General features: G+C 37.3%; 1 protein-coding gene across 7 annotated transcripts in view; it reads right to left on the bottom strand.

Annotated features, from left to right (window-relative positions):
• The window catches only part of KHDRBS2 (KH RNA binding domain containing, signal transduction associated 2), a 330,168-nt gene that overhangs the window by 5,180 nt on the left and 305,398 nt on the right, over positions 1-19,590 (bottom strand). For 4 of the 7 annotated variants that reach the window (XR_004306588.1, XR_001554389.2, XR_001554393.2 and 1 more), the window contains 2 exons: positions 16,068-16,280; positions 2,501-2,654 (listed from right to left, as the gene is read on the bottom strand). The gene's annotated coding sequence lies outside the window, so the exon portion shown is untranslated. Of the gene's footprint in view, positions 1-2,500; positions 2,655-10,551; positions 10,657-13,540; positions 13,604-15,153; positions 15,237-16,067; positions 16,281-19,590 lie in introns of those variants that run through there. The other 3 variants (XR_004306589.1, XR_004306590.1, XR_001554394.2) reach the window with 3 other exon arrangements.

Below are 19,590 nucleotides of genomic sequence, written 5' to 3'. Positions count from 1 at the left end.
CAATACTTGAAGGGAGCATTTAAACAGGAGGGGGAATAGCTGTTTACATGGGTTGATAGTGAAAGGACACCGCTGAATGGTTTTAAACTAAGACAGGGGAGATTTATGTAAGGTATTAGAAGGAAGTTTTTCACTCAAAGGGTGGTGACACACTGGAACACGTTGTTCAAGGAGGTCGTGGATGCCCCATAACTGGAGGCATTCAAGGCCAGGCTGGATGTGGCTCTGGGCAGCCTGGTCTGGTGGTTGGCGGCCCTGCATATGGCGGGGAGGTTGAAACTAGATGATCATTATGGTCCTTTTCAACCTAGGCCATTCTATGAGTCTATGATTCCATGATTGTGTACAGATTTATGTACATGCTGACAGCTGTAGCCTGCAGAGCAATGTCTGCAGCTCTTACATCCTTTCCATGGATATAATTAAAGAGGATCAGTCCTTAATTTTTGAGTCTTTCTTCAGGTGAATAAGTAACTCAGTGAGACAAAATCTGGAAGGACTTGAATGATTTTGCAGAAGAATAATAAAATCACGAATCAAATGTACTGCTGCACAAACTGTAAATACAAATGCACTGTACCATGTCAATTCTATGACATGTCAATTCTATGGCTGCAGCCATATAAAATATGATTTTTTTATTGTTTGCTAAGTCCTTTTTGGTACGAATAAGCATGCAGAAAAACTAGATTTCCCTTGAACGATTTCAATATATGGATTATTTCATACTGTGGATATTAAAAGTTGTAACTACTGGAAATAGCTTTTTCTCCTGCTAGAGGTACAGAATTGGTCTTCAACAGATGAAATCTACACAGCATGTTATTTAACATGGCATCAGCCACTTTCTTTCATGTCTGGGTTAAAGTGATGTCTGGTGAAATTACACTGTATTTTGAAAAGAGAAATAGGTGAGTATTGACACTAGGATTCAGAGCTTGTTTTTTACACTGACTAGAATTTTGGATTTCTTAAGGCAGGGTACAGATGAAAACAAGGCCTACATATTTTCATAGACAAAAGTTAATGACTTTTACAACTTTTAAGTAAACCAAAACTTACAGAGATCTAACTTACCCTTGCTAACCATATAGATAGTGCAATGAGACACAGGAAAGGAGCCCCACTGAAGGACATTTGAAGAACTGGGTCAATAACAATTTGAACATGTATCTACAGTATGCTCAGGGTGTTCTATGTTCTGGGGTGCATCAAACATAGCATTGCCAGCTAGGCAAAGAAAGGGATTGTCCCACCCTACACCCCACTGGTGCGGCTTCAATTGAGTACAGTTTTGGGTGCCACAGTACAAAAAGGATATAAAACTACTAGAGAGTGTCCAAAGGAGGGCTACAAAGACGGTGAAAGGTTAGAATTGGAAAATGTATGAGGAGCAGCTGAGGTTCCCTGGTTTGTTCAGCCCAGGGTAGAGGAGGATGAGGGGAAGCCTCATCACAGCCCACAGCTCCTCATGAGGGAAGTGGAGGGGCAGTGCTGATCTCCTGTATGGTTACCAACAACAGAATAGGTGGGAATGGCATGGAGCTGTGTCAAGAGAGGTCCAGGTTGAATACCAAGAAAAGATTATTTACTTGAGGGTGGTTGGGCAGTGAAGCAGGCTGCCCAGGGCAGTGGTTGTGCCTCTGAGCTAGCTGGAGTACAAGGAGTGCTTGGACAATACTCTTAGTCATATGGTCTGATTTTTGGGTGGTCTTTGTGGAGTCAGGAGCTGGAGTCAATGATCCTTGTGGGTCCCTTCCATCTCAGGATGCTTTATGATTCTATCCTTAGTATTTTATTAAATAACATATTTGAAAAGCTTCATTTCTTCTTACAGAGTAAAATGAAAACCAGTGTCATTAGAAATTGCCGGAACATGGAAATAGACAACATAAGAGGTATATTAAAAAAAGATAAAAATTGCAAACAGAACTTGCACTCTTAGAATCAGAACTACTGATTTTAATTTTCATTATTTTGTTTTAAAGCATCAGCCCTCCAAATGTGGGCAGCCTGTCTCCCCTGAAACTCACTTAGAATTATGACAATTAGAATACCCAACAATATATATTTGTAGAATCAAATCAATCAATTGAATAAATTAATTGCATGAAGTCTTGGTAGGTTTGATGAACATGCAATGAGAGCTAGGGAGAACTCCAGTGTAAAAGTGAGTTTAATTACCTGTGTGCCCCGGTGGCGCAGTGGTAGGAATGCCGCGTTGCAACACCGGGGCCCGGGTGTTCAAATCCCCCTGTGGTGCAAGTGGTAGAAGTGCTGCTCTGCAGCACAGAGGCTCGAATCCCGGGGGTTGGACTCAATGATCTCTAAGGACCCTTCCAACCCGCACGAGACTATTACCTATTACCTTCTTGTCAAAGGCAAAGCCAGGGACCACCTCAGGCTCCAAAGTGTTTGTGATTTAGGGAGGTCATTTCTAAATACAGTTTGTAGTTAACAATCTATTACTTTTAGGATCAGAATTTGTAGGCAGGCTGACCTGGAGCACTTGATTCCCTGTCCTGCTGTGGGGCTGGAGGAATCCCTTTCTAGAACACCGTGCATGAGGCCAGGAACAGTGGCTGGAGCTGGTCTTGTCAAGAAGCCCCCAATAAAGACTTGATTATGGGTTCACCTTCTGGGATCTATAAGGCCTGAAAAACAGCACAAAACAGAAGAAAAGATAACTTCCTTTGCCCCAGGTAACTAGCACCACCAGCTGCAGTCTAACTTCTACAATTTCTGTATTGAATTCTTCCAAAACAAAACAGAACCAAACCAAACCAATCAAATGTCACAATCCTGTCCAAAAATAAACTGTGCTGGTAAAAGATTTCAAACTTTTTTTTTCCCCTCAGCATCAGAGTTAAAGCAGTTTGCTTGTAACCATAGATTTAGTTTGCACAGTGGACTATTCTGTATGTCTGCAGTCTCCATTCCTTACCTATGCACTTCAGTATGGAAGGCAGCAGTTTCAGACATGTGCTAAAAACCCAATGATTTTTGAACATTTACTCTCTGGTGCAGCAGAATGCTAAAACTTCATGTATGTAAAAATCAGATTTCAATAATAACACACATATGCTTAAGCTTCATATTTTCTCAAGTTTTTCCTATATAAGAGCAAACTATTTCTTTAAAGAGATAAAATATCTATACTTTTATTTTTATGGTTCTTAAGAGTGTCAAATCTCAGTTGCTTCACACTGCATCATATCTGTAATATTGAATTGAAGGCTTGATTTTAAAACTCAGGTAAGTCATTGAGCCTCAGTGAAGGTTTGGATTAGCTTGAATTTTATCACCTCTGTTCTTTGTAGTTACCACAGCAAATAGCCATGCTGAATTTCTAGTCCTGGATAAAATATGCCAGTCATGCATGTAACACTGAAAGTGAAAAAAAAAATGCATTCAGAAGTAAACAAGTAAGAATGAGGCTTTCTATTTTGTGTCAGTTCAAACATTTGTGTTTCAGATTTAGCAATTATGGCTCAGCACATGCCAACTGTTCACTGATAGAACTGTGTGTATGTAGGGTTCATCCTGAAGTGAATCTGCCTGATCTTATCAGTATTTGGATGTGATGTGCTGCTTTAATAGAATAAGTAAAAAGATTTTTACTGGTACACAGACTATACCCCAGAGAACACCATTGAAATGACTCGGAGTAGTCCTTTTAATAAACCATTTTCTGTAATCTTCCATTTTGCACAGTACAATATTAGAGACAGATTTGATGTCCTTTATTCCTACAATTCGACCCACTGAGTTGAAGAGGATTTCTTATTACTTTAAGAAGATATATTTGTTATTTATTTTTTTTTTTTTTATTTTTTTATTAGTCTGATACTTCAAAACTACTTACAGGCGGAGTTGTATGTAGTTATTCAGATATGGTGAGAGGCAGGAGCATCTCAGAAACCACAAATAATAATTGGTAAATGCCGATAATTTAATGACATCTTTTATAGCTTACGATAAGTCAGCCCTTTGTAGTTTCAGTAAAGGTCTGAATCCCTACACTCATTTTTCGGGGTTTTTACTTTCATTGTATTTAACTGTACTCTGCTAGGATCAGTATCATTCGAATCTTTTAAAGTATGCCTAAATACATTACCGTTTACTCTTGTGTCCTTGACAAAATTAGTTTTGTTGTCCTTTTTCTAGGTTCTCACAGAGAATTAGTTGTGCAAATCATATCTATCTATATGACAGAATTACCTTTTGCTGACAGGACAGGCATATGCCAAATTCTGCCAATGTGTGCAAACCTCTGGAACATATGCATCATTGTCTTTTAATTGAATTGTCTGTCACAGTGTTGTTACACCTTAGTATTACAGTTCATTCTGCCACTGAACTGGCAGATACTGAGATAAGCTGAACATCTGTCTACAACTCACAGATATAAGAACCGGTTTTCATTCAAAAATATATTTTTTCAATATGTAAAAAATATTGTATCTTTAAAACCAAAAAGGCACAGAGAGGGTAAAGCAGATGAGAGAGACCTGAAGCATGTGAACAGTAGATATAGACAACACTTTTCTATCTAATTCAGAATGCTTTTTCTATTGTTATTATATGAAGCATTTGAAGAGACTGCAAATGTGTCGCAGTCCTTGTACCCTATTCTGTAGTGCTGTGCAGTGCCAGACTTTCTGGTCTTCATAGACAAACAGTAAGGTACCTAAGAAGTGAAAATGCCTTCCACTCAGCTACAAATTAAACAACCACTCATTATGAGAAATCTTGCTCTCTGTACTATATCATTATTGTCAAGCCTTAAAAATCTCTCTGGACAAAGATCGCCTGTGAGAGGATAAGAAGCTGGATAAGATTCTTATAACGAGCTAGCGGAATTGTTAAGCTATATTAGAAAATTAATATTGCAACACCTTGGTACACATATCAAGATTGAGGTTAAATACACTTTAATTAAAATCTTAGAATATGGTTGAAAGTGAAATGTCAAAACAGGAAGAACACATAAGCATAAATAGGATAGATTTGAAAAGATGGTTAAGAAACTTCAGAGACACTGTTAAAGCAGGTACTTCAGATGTCTTGATACTCATAAGTATTTCTTAACCCTGTATTTACTGTATTAATGGAAAATACCTAAAAGCAGTCATGGCCATCCCAATAAAAATAGCTGCTCAATGGATAACAGATGTCCAAGAAACAGCAGATAGTTGAATGTGAAGTACAATTAGAATATTAGATTATTTTATGGCCCAAAGGTATGCTAGAATCTACACTCAATGTGCTTAAAAAATTCTATTGTCTAAAATGGAAGCTAGTGTCAGTGCCCTCTATTGATGATAATATTCCTATTCATTAATTAGAAAATCAGGAAAACCAGAAAGGTTAGGAAATAGACAATCACTCTTTTTTTTTTTTTTTTTTTTTAAACATGTGCTTATGGGAACAGCCACATTTCTGGTGAAAGCACATTTTGCCACTCTATCCACCAAAACCCACCTTCTTATAGAGGAACCCTGTTGCTAAGCTCTGTTTTGCACATTTAACATAATAATAACATTTTAAAGCATTGAGATATTTTTAATTCATAGTAATAAAAGAATGTATATGCTCACAGTAAAAGTTATTCATCAAATTCCCAAGACTAGGGAGGAACTTTCTCTGTTAACACTGCTATTCTTCCTAGGTAACTTATCACTTCAGAGCCACAGTTGATGTCTGATGTTCCTAAATCTTCTTATAGTGCAAGTTCTGCCACTGGTTATCCAAAAGGTCACCAATTTGTGGGTATACCTCTTCATATTCATGTGGGAGAATGTAATTGCTCATTTGAATAAATCCATTATTACTAGAGGAGAACATGAAGCAATCGTGCAGTTGTAACACATTCAGCATTTAAAATTCCAATGGCTTTACCCCTGTAAGTGCATGATTCTCACCTGTATTATTTAAACACTATTAATTTACCGCCTATTTTAATATTCTGGAAAATGATGCATATCTTACTAGCCCCTATTTGACCACTGATTAAAAAGAAACAAACAAATCAAAAAGCAAGTTAAAGCTTGGTGGCTTTAACTTCATGTAGGAGCAGTATTCAAGCTATACAGAGTGCGGCCTGTTGCCCTGGCAAGAAGGCTTCCTCTGTTAACATTTGCCTTTCTGCAAAGATCTAGGCACTAGAGTTTACAGGAGTGGCTCAGGCTCATCATTTTAAGTCTGTACTGTTTTCTGCTTTTGCAGCAAATGATACTTCTAGATCAATTATGCATCATTTCTTTGTAGCCACTGTTAAGATCCAGACTATATCCTTGCCCTATTTTCAGTTGATCATCCTTGGCATCATCTGAGAATCATAACTTCGTATTTGTCAAATGAAAACCTTTGAAATTTATTATCTTCTACATGTTTGTGTTTCCATCTTCCATCTTGATATTTCTGACCTTCTAACAGACTTTCTTAGTACATTTATCTAATGGATAACTAAAACAACCTATTTAGGAGTCCCTGTATTAACTGAAGTCTTTCAAGCTGTAATTATCTTTTGAGAGTCTTTTACTTACCATCTACGTTCAAAAGTATTTTCTTAAAATGACAAGAGTAAAAGTACATTAAATAAAAGTACTACAGGACACTCAGAGCATGTAAATTCAACTGTGGGGATTAACAAGGGCTGCCCTGAAAGTAATGTCTTCTATTTTATTCTGCTAGGAAATGACAGCAGAGGTGGATGGTGGTGATATGGCAGTAGAGGTTGAACCTTCCCACCAATATTCTGTTATATTTTGCTTCTGTGTGACAGATGGCAGCAGAGGGGAAATGTATGAAGACTTTGAAGAAGGTTGTGAATGCACAAGGGAAAAGCATTTCTGGCCTGCAAAAGTATCAGTATAAGTGGTAAGGCATAAAGCAAAGAGTATACCACTTGATCTCCAGGCAGTGGTTACCAGACTGACAATTAGAAACTTATCTTTCTGCCTCAAAGTGGATTGCATCCAATTCAATATTGACAAGGGACAAAAACTTGGTATCGAAGATGCTTAAAAAAAATAAATAAATGAAGTCACATTTCAAGTAAAGTTGTAATTTGAAATGTAACTCTTACTGTTACTTCCCAATGCAGAGCTCAAAGAGAATCACTCCGTGTCTTCCTCAATACCTGTTATATTAGCCTATCCTCATGTACTCAAGTGCAAAATTACTGTGACAGCAAAAGACAGGCGGTTCTTTTGATTTCCTCTGCTATTTTGAACATCTTGTGACCTGCAAAACTTGGATAAAAGCCATTGGTTTAGTCATTCACAGAATCACAAAATTACAGAATTGTAGGGGTTGGAAGGGACCTCTAGAGATCATCGAGTCCAACCCCCCTGCCAAAGCAGGCTCCCTACACCATATCACACAGGTAGGCGTCCCAAGCGGGTCTTAAATATCTCCAGAGAAGGAGACAACCACCACCTCCGGGCAGCCTGTTCCAGTGCTCCGTCACCCTCACTGTAAAGAAGTTCTTCCGCACATTCGTGCGGAACTTCCTATGCTGTACTTTCATCCCATTACTCTCAGTCCTATCCCACGCACTACTGAAAAGGACCAGACTCACCACTATGGCTCCCACACCTCAAGGTATTTATAACTGGATCAAATCCCCTCTCAGCCTTCTTTTCTCAAGGCTAAACAGACCCAGTTCCCTAAGTCTCTCTCTCATAGGGATGATGTCCAGGCCCTTCACCATCTTAGTGGCCTCCGCTGGACTCTTTCCAAGAGATCCCTGTCTTTTTTGTACTGGGGAGCCCAGAACTGGACACAATATTCCAGATGAGGCCTCACCAGGGCAGAGTAGAGGCGGAGGATCACCTCCTTCGACCTGCTGGACACGCTCTTTTAAATACACCCCAGTATGCCATTGCCTTTTTGGCTACAAGGGCACACTGCTGGCCCAATGGTTAATCTGTCGTCCACCAGGACGCCCAGGTCCCTCTCTGCAGAGCTCCTCTCCAGCAGGTCCTTCCCCCAGCCTGTACTGGTGCATGCAATTATTTTCTACCCAGGTGCAAGACTCTACACTTGCCTTTTGTTAAACCTCATCCGCTTTCTTACTGCCACAGACATCTCCAGCCTGTCCAGGTCTCGCTGAATGGCAGCACAGCCTTCAGGCGTGTCAGCCAATCCTCCCAACTTCGTGTCATCAGCAAACTTGCTGAGGGTGGTCACTATCCCCTCATCAAGGTCGTTGATGAAGATGTTGAACAAGACCGGACCCAGTACAGACCCCTGGGGGACGCTGCTAGTTACAGGCCTCCAGCCAGACACCGCACTGACAACAACAACCCTCTGCACTCTGCACTCTAGTCATTCACTAGAAAGCTTGCTTCTACAGGAATGATAACTTTGCAGAGATGAAATTCAGTGATCACTTCAGATGTTGAGAATAAACCAAGGCAACTCTGATAAACCTTGTACCTACTAAAAAAAGCTGCAATACTTTTGCATTGCAAAAAATATGCAAACTGCATAATATTAATCTGGAGCAGATTTAGAATCCTATTCCATGAGAATAATAGAATAAATGGAGAGCAGTTTATAGGATTAAACATACTACGCAGAGACATGAAACATAAAGCCATAGTTAATGACTTGTGATCTCTCTTCTCCTCATCATCACTTATGTCTCTTTATTCCTCTTTGGTCTATGTAATTCAGGTATATTCTTCTCTTTTACTGGTGCAAAATCTTGTTTGTGTATTTAGTCTTTTCCTTAAAAACTCAGATAATATTGACATGAGTTTCTTTTTTAAACAGCAACAAAATATATTATACATGCATGGATCAAATGAAAAATATTATACAGAAATGTTTTGTCTGCTAACTAAAGATGAGTCCAATTTACTTTCTATGCCTTTGTTTCAAATACCTCAAAAGAAGAGGTGATGCTGAAACCAGAATACACTTTTAGGATGTTGACTTCATTGGATATACTAAACTTCAACATCTGGACCAGTGTTCTGATACTGCAAAGCAGAAAATGAGCTGTTCTTTCATCACTTGCAGTATATTCAAAGTGTCTAACAGATCAAGGCAGTATGTCATTAAACAAATATGAATCTCTTAGACTTATCTCCTATTTCAAGTGACAAAATAAATTTCTAAGATGTTTCTTGTACAAAAAAGATTTTAAATTCATTATCTTGATTCGGAAAAGACTGATACCAAATTTGTATTTAATCAATAACATACCCACTGTTATTCAATAGAAAGGTTTCATATCTAAAGGGAAGAAATTAAACTTCATTTTTATAAAAATGGACTTTTAAAATGACAACCACTTTATTAAATCATATAATCACTTACTGGAAACATTGCAAACCAGTATTAATACGTTCAAAACCTAAGATTAAAGCTAGCTTTCCTTTAGCTGATGAAACTATAGGAATACAGACAGGCATTTTGAAGATAAACTTTTCTGTCTTCCAGATCCTGAGATTTTAAAATAACGTGCAACTGAAGGAAACCAGAACACAGAGGTAAGTTCCATCCATGCAACTCCAAACAAGTGAACGAAACTTGCCAGTTGGTAGAGGTGACAAGTATGTGGTGTTAATCAAATACTACTGTGCTAGATTTTGCTACTCTTCCTTCAACTGGGAGAAATTCTCAGATTATTCAAGTTTTTATCAACCTCTTGGCACTAGGGCATTAATAGACTGATCTTAAATCTATGAGAATTTATCTGGGTGGTACTGCTGTCTACTAGATATCAAACTTTTGTCAGTGTCTTCTGATATTACTTGGTGTGAGGAATTATCATAATTTAAGCATTAGGATTGGTGTTATGGCCTTGGGTTATCTGAAAAGAGTAGCATTTTTCTAACGATCTTCTTGTTTCCTTTCAGTGTCAAAAGGAATACAAGTTTGAAACCTGCAAATCGTGTGATTCACTCAGAGGACATCAAATCCCTGTAAAAGGATGGAAGAGAAGAAGCCAGTATACTGTCTTAATACTTTTCATCTGGTTCTTTCAAATTGCTTGCTACACTGCAGGAAAATGTTTCAGCTCTATAGGAACTCAAGATGTGTGGCTCCATGGCATGCCTCTTGGATACAGTGAAACCTTGCACTCATATTTTGGAAATCAATTTAAAAGGCATTTGACTAAAAGTTTGAGAAAAGTCACAGAGGAAGGAGGGACACAAACAAGGTCATATGCCCACTGACCACTCAAGCAGTGTGTAACCATTCAAGGCCCTCTAAAAGCAAAAATCAAATACCAAAGGCTACATGCAAAGTCTCTCACCTCAGGGCTTACTTAAATGCATACATATCACAAAAATCCCTAGTTAAAAAGAGCCAGTCACCAACTTCCCTGCTGAACTGTGGTGTCTCTCCAGGGATCCTTATTCAATTATTAATGCATCTGCTGCTAATTTCATCATGCAGAATGTGAATTTGTCTTTCCGCATCGAGTTCTAAGGGAATTTTTTAAGAAATATAGAACTTGTCAGCACATGAGAGTCAACATATTACTGCTGTGCTGCAGCCATTTATAACAAAACTAAAATGAGCACTCACTTGTTTGGCATTAATTTAATGTCCCACTTAGCTCCTATCATACGTAAATAGCCACTCCATCCATTTAAGCATTTCTGTTCGTGCACATAATGAAGTACTCTGTACCTGTCAAGTAAGCAGAATTCACAACTAAAATAAGAAATGGATGAAGACACTCAATGTTATTAATATTAAGGTTTTACAGGGGCAGCACCATATTTTTTTTCTTGCCACAGGTATCCCACTGTGAAGTTCACCTTTTATCCCATGCTGCAGAGAGCACATGAAGATATGACACTCATCCACAGTAGTGTGCCAGAAATATTTTTGAAGGAAATATCATTTCAACTCATGACACAGTTAACAACAGCTGTAGTTGTCAAACATGCTCAAAACAAAATAAATTAGCTAGCCAGCCTCTTGGTATTTAAATGTTCTTTATGTTCTCTATTTTAGGAAAACATAGTTTAATTTTAAATGGCATTCTGGTTATGATCAGCCTCTCTTGAAGAAATTTTTTATGAGAATGAATGGAGATAATGACTACTATTAGTCACTGTCATTAGCACAAAACATTAAAAACTACAATATTTATAACAGGCTATGACATGACAATTAAAATACAACTTTCTATCACTTGCATATGATTCAGCCACAGCTGGTTGCTATTTTCTAAAGTTAAAATGATAGAAGTCTGGTAATGGCTTATTTAATAGCATGTTCATCATCGGATCTAATTGTTTTCCACCACAGGGTATGAAGCTTTATGTCCTCTATCAACCCAAAACAAACAGCCATGCTGCTTAATGGTTGTTCAATTAATGTTTATGGTGCTACTTTTATAACCTGAATTACAAGACAAATAAACTCCAAGTAGCAATTTAAGAACCTTGGAAACTTAATAGGACTTCCACCGATATTAGACATTACTAAAATACCAACAGAATCCCACACTTGAGGATATGAAACAGAAGACATTAGTCAGCATTAGAGAATTCATCCAGGAATATGTTATAACTGCCAAAAGAGACTTTCATGTAGGAAAAGACAGTTGTGTGTCTTCAGGTTAGCTGCCTTGCAATTCCTGCTCATGCTGAGTTAAAACAGAGAAGATCTGCTCACCTCAAGTAATGTAAAGGTCAGACTCCATTGCTCAAACTGCAAAGTTATTCCCCTGAGAGTGATTTACCCCCAGTAACATAGATGCCCTCCATCTACTCATAATTCTTTCTCCTATTTAGCAGAACTCACGCTGATTAAAAGGAAATAAGAGTTCAAAGACAGGTTTCTCTGTTACTGCCTTACTACATGTTAATTTGTGTCTCTCCCTTTTGCACATTGTCTGTAGAGAGCAATGTAAAACCACTATAAATAAGTTTTCACCGGAGAGCTGCCATTATTCTAACTTACGAAAGCCAACGATTTCTGACTTCTGTTGTTATCTGTATACAGCAATAATATACTCATTCAGAGCTTCCCATTTTAATTCAGCCTACCTCATCTCTGGCTTCTAATGATGTATTGCATGCCTGTATTTCTCCAAAGTAGCCAGGCACAGTTAGACAAGAAAGAATCAGATCTGGTGGGTGGTAGAAGTTTCTTTTCAGGACCTATATATTTTTTCACACCAGAAACCCTACCTGACTGATGCAAAAATATTTTAATAGAACTACTATTACCCTGCCTTTCCTCCCACCCTCACAGTACTTGTCGTATATCAAAATGAGTTCCATCAATGGGCAAAAATGCTCTGTGAAGTTTAAAGTCTGTCAAGCCTTTTAGGCAAATTCTCTCCAAGACTGCAGGTGACAAATGACAAACTTATCACCTAACTTGCTGATGTTTAAAGCTGACTGCTTTTGATTATGAAGCAATGAGCCTTCCATTTTGAAGTTCATTTTGTGTTTCATAAGTACCTCTTCACGGAAATTATGCATTTGAACAGATTTGACTTTGATTGGTTTAACGCTATGGTTTTATTATTTGTAGTGAATACAGGCCTCTCTTATGGTGTTACTGAACGCTTAAGAATATTTCAGGATGGTGACAGAATTACTTTTATTTCTCATGTGTTATTACTTTATTCTTAGTCCAATAACAACGTATTTGAATACAGCTGCCTGTGTTGCTGTTAGACTTGTGCAATTCCTCTGTACGTACTCAGACTGCACTTCCTCTTTGTTCCAGAGGGAAGAATAAGATGAATGCATTTCTGCCTAGTGAAAGACAAAACATTGAATAGTCAGTGTGTAAATTGATCTCAAAGCCAAAAGGAAAGCCAGCATGAAAGCAACAGTTGATTGAAAACTCCTGAATTAAACCTACAGACTTCATGACTGTAATTGTGGAAGAGCACAGCCAGCACAGCATAAAACACTTAATTGCTCTTTCAGTGTCATATAACTTCATGAAATGCAATTCAACTGTTCTCGGAAGCTCGATACACTTATTTCCTGGTACCCTTCCAGTAATATGCCCTTTGCATAATTATGTAACTTCTGGTGATGTGCACCGTGGACCTCAGTGATAAAAACTTGTTTCATGTTAGATGAACTCAACTTCTTGTTTGGTTATTTTACAAATAAATATTTATTTATAAAAAGTAAGACAAAGTAAGGGACAATGTATTTAACCTCATTCTAATGTTGAATGGAGTCAGATAGACAGGTCAATAAATGTTAAAAGTTATATTCAACTTTGAGAGGAAGGAGAGTTCAAGGCACAGCCTACAGGATAAATTAAATCCTAACTATCAGTATTGTATCAGTGTTACAAGGAGTGATTACCCACCTGATTTTATATGCTTTGGAGTGGTTAAAAAGGCAGCTGCAGAACTCACCAATAAGATCTATTGTTAAGCAGCAATTTGATATACTTATTGTATACTTATACAGTATGTTCCACCATGTCTTAAATCTATTAGCTTCAAGCTGAATATTCTGTGCATTTCATTCTGTCTACCTTCAGAAAAATGCATGCAGTTATCCAATTCATCCCCTTATTTGCTTACCTTTTTCCATAGATCATCACTATATTGCATGAGAGGAGCAACATATCCCAGTTATTAAGGATGCTGTTAGAAAAATGAAGTAGGCTCCCTTTAGCTACAATTCAAGCTATTAGTGACATATTAATGTAATACATATATCTTCAGTATTTCTCTGGCTTTTATTAACACCAGCTGTCTGTCACACAATCTGTCATATTAATTTCCACAGTATCTATAAAAAGATGCAAGGGGCTCAAGAGGTGTTTTGAGTGAGGATACTGTGATCTCTGTGTCACAGTGATGACATCTGTTTTTTGACATCCTGAAGCTGAGGCAAGCAAAAGCTGTAGGCTACTGAGCACTTCTGAAAACAAAGATATGCCTTTAATGCTGAAAGGGAGATGGAAATTTTTAATCTATAAAAAATTGTTGAGGGTCATCAACAGGATTGACTTCTCATAAGAAAAAATCCCATTTATTTATTAAACAACTCAAGAACAAAATTACCAAAGGAAACAAGTGGCAAAATTCATAGAAGCTAAAATAAAAGTTCTGTGAAAATCCATAGGCCAATTTTCAGTTATCCAAAAACCAGTTACTAAATCTAAGATAGCCACGTGGTCTCCTTTTCTAAACAGTGGTATGTATTTTATTACATTTGTTTTTAACTCATCTTCAAAGGTGGGCTAAATCATCCTTTACACCTTAATGTCTTTCCTGCATTGGATATAGAGGAAGTCTCAAAGAGAAATTTAGATACAATGCACAACTCTGAGGCAGTTGGTTTTTAGAATCAACTCTATGACTTTTGTGTTGCTGCAGTTTCCTGTAGTTTTTTAATATAACATTTACATACTGTTTTAAGGAAAATGAATTAAAAATAAAAAGGAAAATAAAAGATTGTAAATCCCAACGAAACAATGCTATTTTTTTTTTTTCTATTACATTTTATTTTGTATAGTAGTGTTTATCAACAATTCCTTGTGTTGACAGTACATTGTACAGAAATCCAACTCTGGATTTGTAAAACAAAACAAAACAAAACAAAAACAGTTTATAATGATTGGGCTTTTGTATGAATTCCTATAACGAAATATAAATTTTCATGGATTTTTTTGGTATCAAAATAGTTACTATACACATTGACTCATAATCCAAACATCAAAAGGTGAAATCCCATTAGAAATACAGACAGAAATATCTACATTTATGGATCCACTTTTGGATCCACTTTTCAAAAGTCAAGGGTCACTATTCCTTGCTTCTGGTCACATTAATACTGAACAAAATAGAAACAACACAAATGACAGGAGTGAAAACACATTTGGAAACGTAAAAATTAGTTATATAAGTTACAATGTATGAGTGAATTTACATGGGCTAGAATGAATTTTGAACTAACTGAAAACTGGAACAAAAAATAAGAGGATACAAGAACAAAAAAAAATAAGACCTAATTATTCATTTACACTTGACTCTTATCATGTATCTGAAAAATGAATGTAACATGGGAATGATGCTTATAATTAAAATAAGTTTTGGATCAAAAATATTTGAAATAAGTCATGTTCATCTGCAGACATTTTAGGGTCAAGAAGCCCTTAGAAATTGTGAAAACCTTCCAGTCCTTTTATATGCTTAGCTCCTCAATATCTGCTTTGCTCTGCACATCAAACAGAACCAGGCACACTGCTCACTGCACAGGCCTCTGGCATCCCTGCAAAAAAATGCTTCAATGAGGTTGTTACAAGGTGGGAATGTGGAAACGGTGATCAGGCCTTGTCTGAAAAATATTCTCAAGTGGTGCAAAGAGGCTATAAATGCAAAACAACATGGCATAATGGAAAGGGGAGTAGATGAAAATTGAGAATGTTAGAAAATGCAAAGAAAGTAATGGAAGCTGGTGAACCTTGGTGTTTTATGAATTCACCAATTAAAATAAAATTAACTTTGCTCATAAGTATTAAAGATTATATTAGGTTCTTTAAATATGTACATGAAAATGTAGCCTTTAATAAGACTCTTTCCTGTATTTTTCCACAGAAGACCTAACTCTTTTAGAATACAAGGTTGAAACAAATGTTTTTATCTATCCTAAACATTAGTGATATGGTGTAAGATTATTTACCTTGCCACATGTTTTTACTGTTCACCATTTGTAATACGAATGATAGAGTAATTGAACCATAAAAGCATTGCTAAGTATATGTTCAAAACATTTCATGAAGTTACCATAATTATTCAAGATAAACAAATGGAGAAAAAAACAAACAAAAAAATCCCACCAACATCCTATAATCCGCAAAATATTTTTAACGTTACTATCTGAGTTATGTGATTAAACATTAACGTTACCACAGAAAGACAGCACATATGGCAGATGATGCCATAAACATCTCTGTACATGAGCTCTCTTCCAATAGCACACCTTAAGTGAACAAGTTTAAAATAATCCTCTTTAATTTCAGACTGAATTAGCTTAGTTTCAAGCTAAACTACCTGACTTCTCATATAGACTATAAACAAATAGAGAAATACCATAGCTCACCTGGTAGGCTGGAAGATTGCTTTGAGTCTAAGTGCTGAGAAATGCTGGAGAGGGTGCTAATGGTGGGTTCATAATTCATAATTCAGGGCTTTGGGAGACTCCCAGTCTGAGGCTCAGTGTTTCAGATCCCACTGATTTCAAATGATGCTGAACACAGTCAGTCCCTTGAGCACCATTCAAAATGTACAGCACTTCTCTAAGAGCTCCAAAATTCTGAAAATAAAGAATAATTAGCCACAAACTCAATGAAGAACAAAGAATTTATCTCATGAACATTTACCTTAAACTTCTTATATAGATTCACACAACATCTCTGTAACAAGAGGTTAGTCTGCATGATGGACAGCTCTAGAAAGACACAACCTTCCAAATTGGGCAAGCTATGAGATAGATTTTTGACACAGTCCCACACCATACCTTTATCTCTAAATTAGAGACATATGGGTTTGAAGGGTGGAATATTTGGTGGATAAGAAATTGGTTGGAAGGTCGCAGTCAGAAGGATGTGGTAAATGGCTCTATGTCCAGATAAAGGACAGAGACAAGTGGTATCCCCTCTGGGTCCATCTTGGGACAAGTACTCTTTAGCACCTTCATCAGTTACATAGACAATGAGATTGAGTTCATCATCAGTCACCATGATGACACTGAGTTGAGTGGCATAATTGATAGGACAGAAGAAAGGATGCCAACCAAAGAGATCTGGACAAGCCTGAAAGGTTGTCCCATGTGAGCCAAGTGATGTTCAACAAGACCAAGTGCAAGGTGCTGCACTTGGATTGAGAAAATCCCAGATATGTATACATATGGAAAAGAACTTGGGGGGTTTCTGGTTGATTAAAAACATAATGTGAGATGGCAGTATGTGCTTGCAGCCCTTGTCTGCATCAGAAGAGCGGTGGCCAGCAGGGAGAGGAAGGTGACTGTCTCCTTGTCCTCTGCCTTTGTGAAGTCCCATTTGGAATACTGTGTTCATGTCTGAGGCTCCCAGCACAAGAAAGATGCAGAGCTGTTGAAGATGGTCAAGAGGAGGGTCACTTATATTTACAGAAGGCTGCAGAACTTCCCTATGAAGATAGGTTGAGGAAACTGAGCTTGTTTGCGTTCGAAAAGAAAAGGCTCCAGGGAGACATCATTGTGGCTTTCCACTATTTAGAGGGAGCTTATAAACAGGAGTGAGATAGATAAACTTTTAAAATAGGTAGTGAGTGATAGGACAAAGGGAAATGGTTTTAAACCAAAACTGGGAAGATTTAGATTAGACGCTGGGGGAGCTTATTCACAGAGAGGGTAGTGAGGTGCTGCAACAGGCTGCCCTATCCCTGGAGATGTTTAAGGCCACACTGGATGGAACCCTAATCAACCTGATACAGGGGGTGCAGCAGGGGAGTTGGAACAAGGAGATCTCTGAGGTTCTTTTTAACCTAAGCCATTTTTGCATAATTCTATGATAAAGCAATAACAGAAATTAACTTTGCTATACAGTTCTGACACATTTCCAGTGTCCTGAAAGAATCATAAGTAGAATGGAAGAGCATGTGACCATCTCCTTAGGGTGACTAAATTAATGAATGTGCACAATAGAGCAAAAATGAGGACAAGGACTAGAAATGTTGGCATTTCTATTTTTCAGTGTATGTGATGCTACTGTATGGAAATTATATGGTGTCATTCTATTTCACCTTTCTCATATTGTTTTACCATGCAACAAATATGTGAAGTGCTACCTTCCACACTTTTTCTCCACATTAACACCAACAACTGTCTATATGCAGCCATTGCAGAGCACTGATTATATTAATATTGAGTAAACTAATTAGGGGAGAGTTGAGGTCTATAAGAAAGATTTGGTTTGTGTTTAATTAACACACTCTGGTCTATGAGAAACCAGCTAAAACCAGTTCCTAATAAAATCAGTGATTCAAGAGATACTTTGAATATTTAGGTGGAATGAGGAGGTATTTTTTAGATATATTAGACTCTTCACCCAATGGAGAAAATAAGGTACATGTAAAGATTGTTTGGTACTTATTTCTATTCTGTAAACAAAGAACACACCATTGAATATATATATATAAGGTACCCTAGGTGCCTATAGTGGCCAAAGCTAGGTACTTGAAGCTAGTTGATGATTCTGCCTCACAGCTCCCTAGCTGCCGCACTGAAGTAGCTTCTCATAAGAAGAAAATGAATTCCAATCAGTGGGTAACAGAGGTATTTTAGTACATCTTGTAGGAAATTGACAAAGCTGAGTTGGCAAAAGGCAACATTTTGGATGTCTCAGGATTTCCCCCCAAACAAATAGATTTTCATAAAGGATGCAAAAGCAATTTTTGGGACCCTATGTTCCCTACCACAATTAAATTCCTGTTACTAACTGCAGGAACACACAACTTGGAAATTGTGTAAAACCTTCCATGAACTTGGAGATACTTTTTCTATAATAGCAAGTATTAAATAAGTAAAACTATCTTTCTTTCCCTGCTTGTTTTTGTGAGTAAGAAAGCTCACTGAAAGAGCAGCTATTTAGTATTTCTTCTACCCTCATTATTCAATATGCTGTTCAATTCTTTATGTGCTTAACTTTATTCCAGTCCTTCATCCTGAGTCAAATGGATGCATGACAGAATACAGTTGAATATTTTGGAATCTGGGTGTTATCAAGGAAAGCTGTGAATGAGTCACCCAAATGAGTCCATATGAAGAACCTGGTATGAAAATTATGTCATATATAGAAGTATATATATATTGTAGATCATTAATTATATTCCTACAGTTGATTTGGTTTTTTTTTAGTTGACTCTGCATTACAAAGTAAGGTCTCTTATCTTGATCAAGCTAGTTAAGAAAACTCAAAATAAACAAAAATAACTATTTAGCTCAAAATTATCCATGAAAAGGTCTAAAATAGAACTACTGCTATTTCTAGAATTGCCTGCACTGTAAAGTTGAATAATTTTTAGGGTCCATTCCTGTTGTGTTCAGTGAAGGCACTGGATATTATCAGGAGTAAAACTTGTCAGTTTTATGATACTTATCTCTTGTTCATCAAACATAAAACAACAGCACCTTACCATGGGAAGAGATATGCAAGAGATGCAGATATAGCTAAGTACAGCTATAATGGACAAAAGAAGATAGTAACAAGCTTCTTTGAATTTAGTCTGGCATGTTTACGTATGCACAGCATGCACACACTAGACTAGATGTTTCGTTCCACTGCCTAGAAAAACTGAGTGGGATTCCAGTTGATGATGGTGGTATTTCTCCACCACAGATTAGAGATTTCAGGTCTCAAAACAAATGGCAGCTCAGAATACATCTTGTGTTTCATTTCCTGATAAATCTTCTGCCCTCCTCTGCTGTTTTGCCAGTTACATTTTGTTATCTTTGACCTGCTGAATGACTTAAACCAAATCAATTAGCTCCACTTTTTATCTAACTCTCCATTATCAAGGCAGAGGTTGAAACGTGTGCTTCCTTTAGCAAGTATTTTGAGTTCTTCCCAGCAGTTTCTTCCAGT

The sequence above is a fragment of the Coturnix japonica genome, chromosome 3 (assembly GCF_001577835.2).
Source record: "Coturnix japonica isolate 7356 chromosome 3, Coturnix japonica 2.1, whole genome shotgun sequence".
Classification (NCBI taxonomy): domain Eukaryota; kingdom Metazoa; phylum Chordata; class Aves; order Galliformes; family Phasianidae; genus Coturnix; species Coturnix japonica.
The sequence above is the reverse complement of the archived record's forward strand: the minus strand, read 5'-3'. Positions and strand labels throughout refer to the sequence as shown.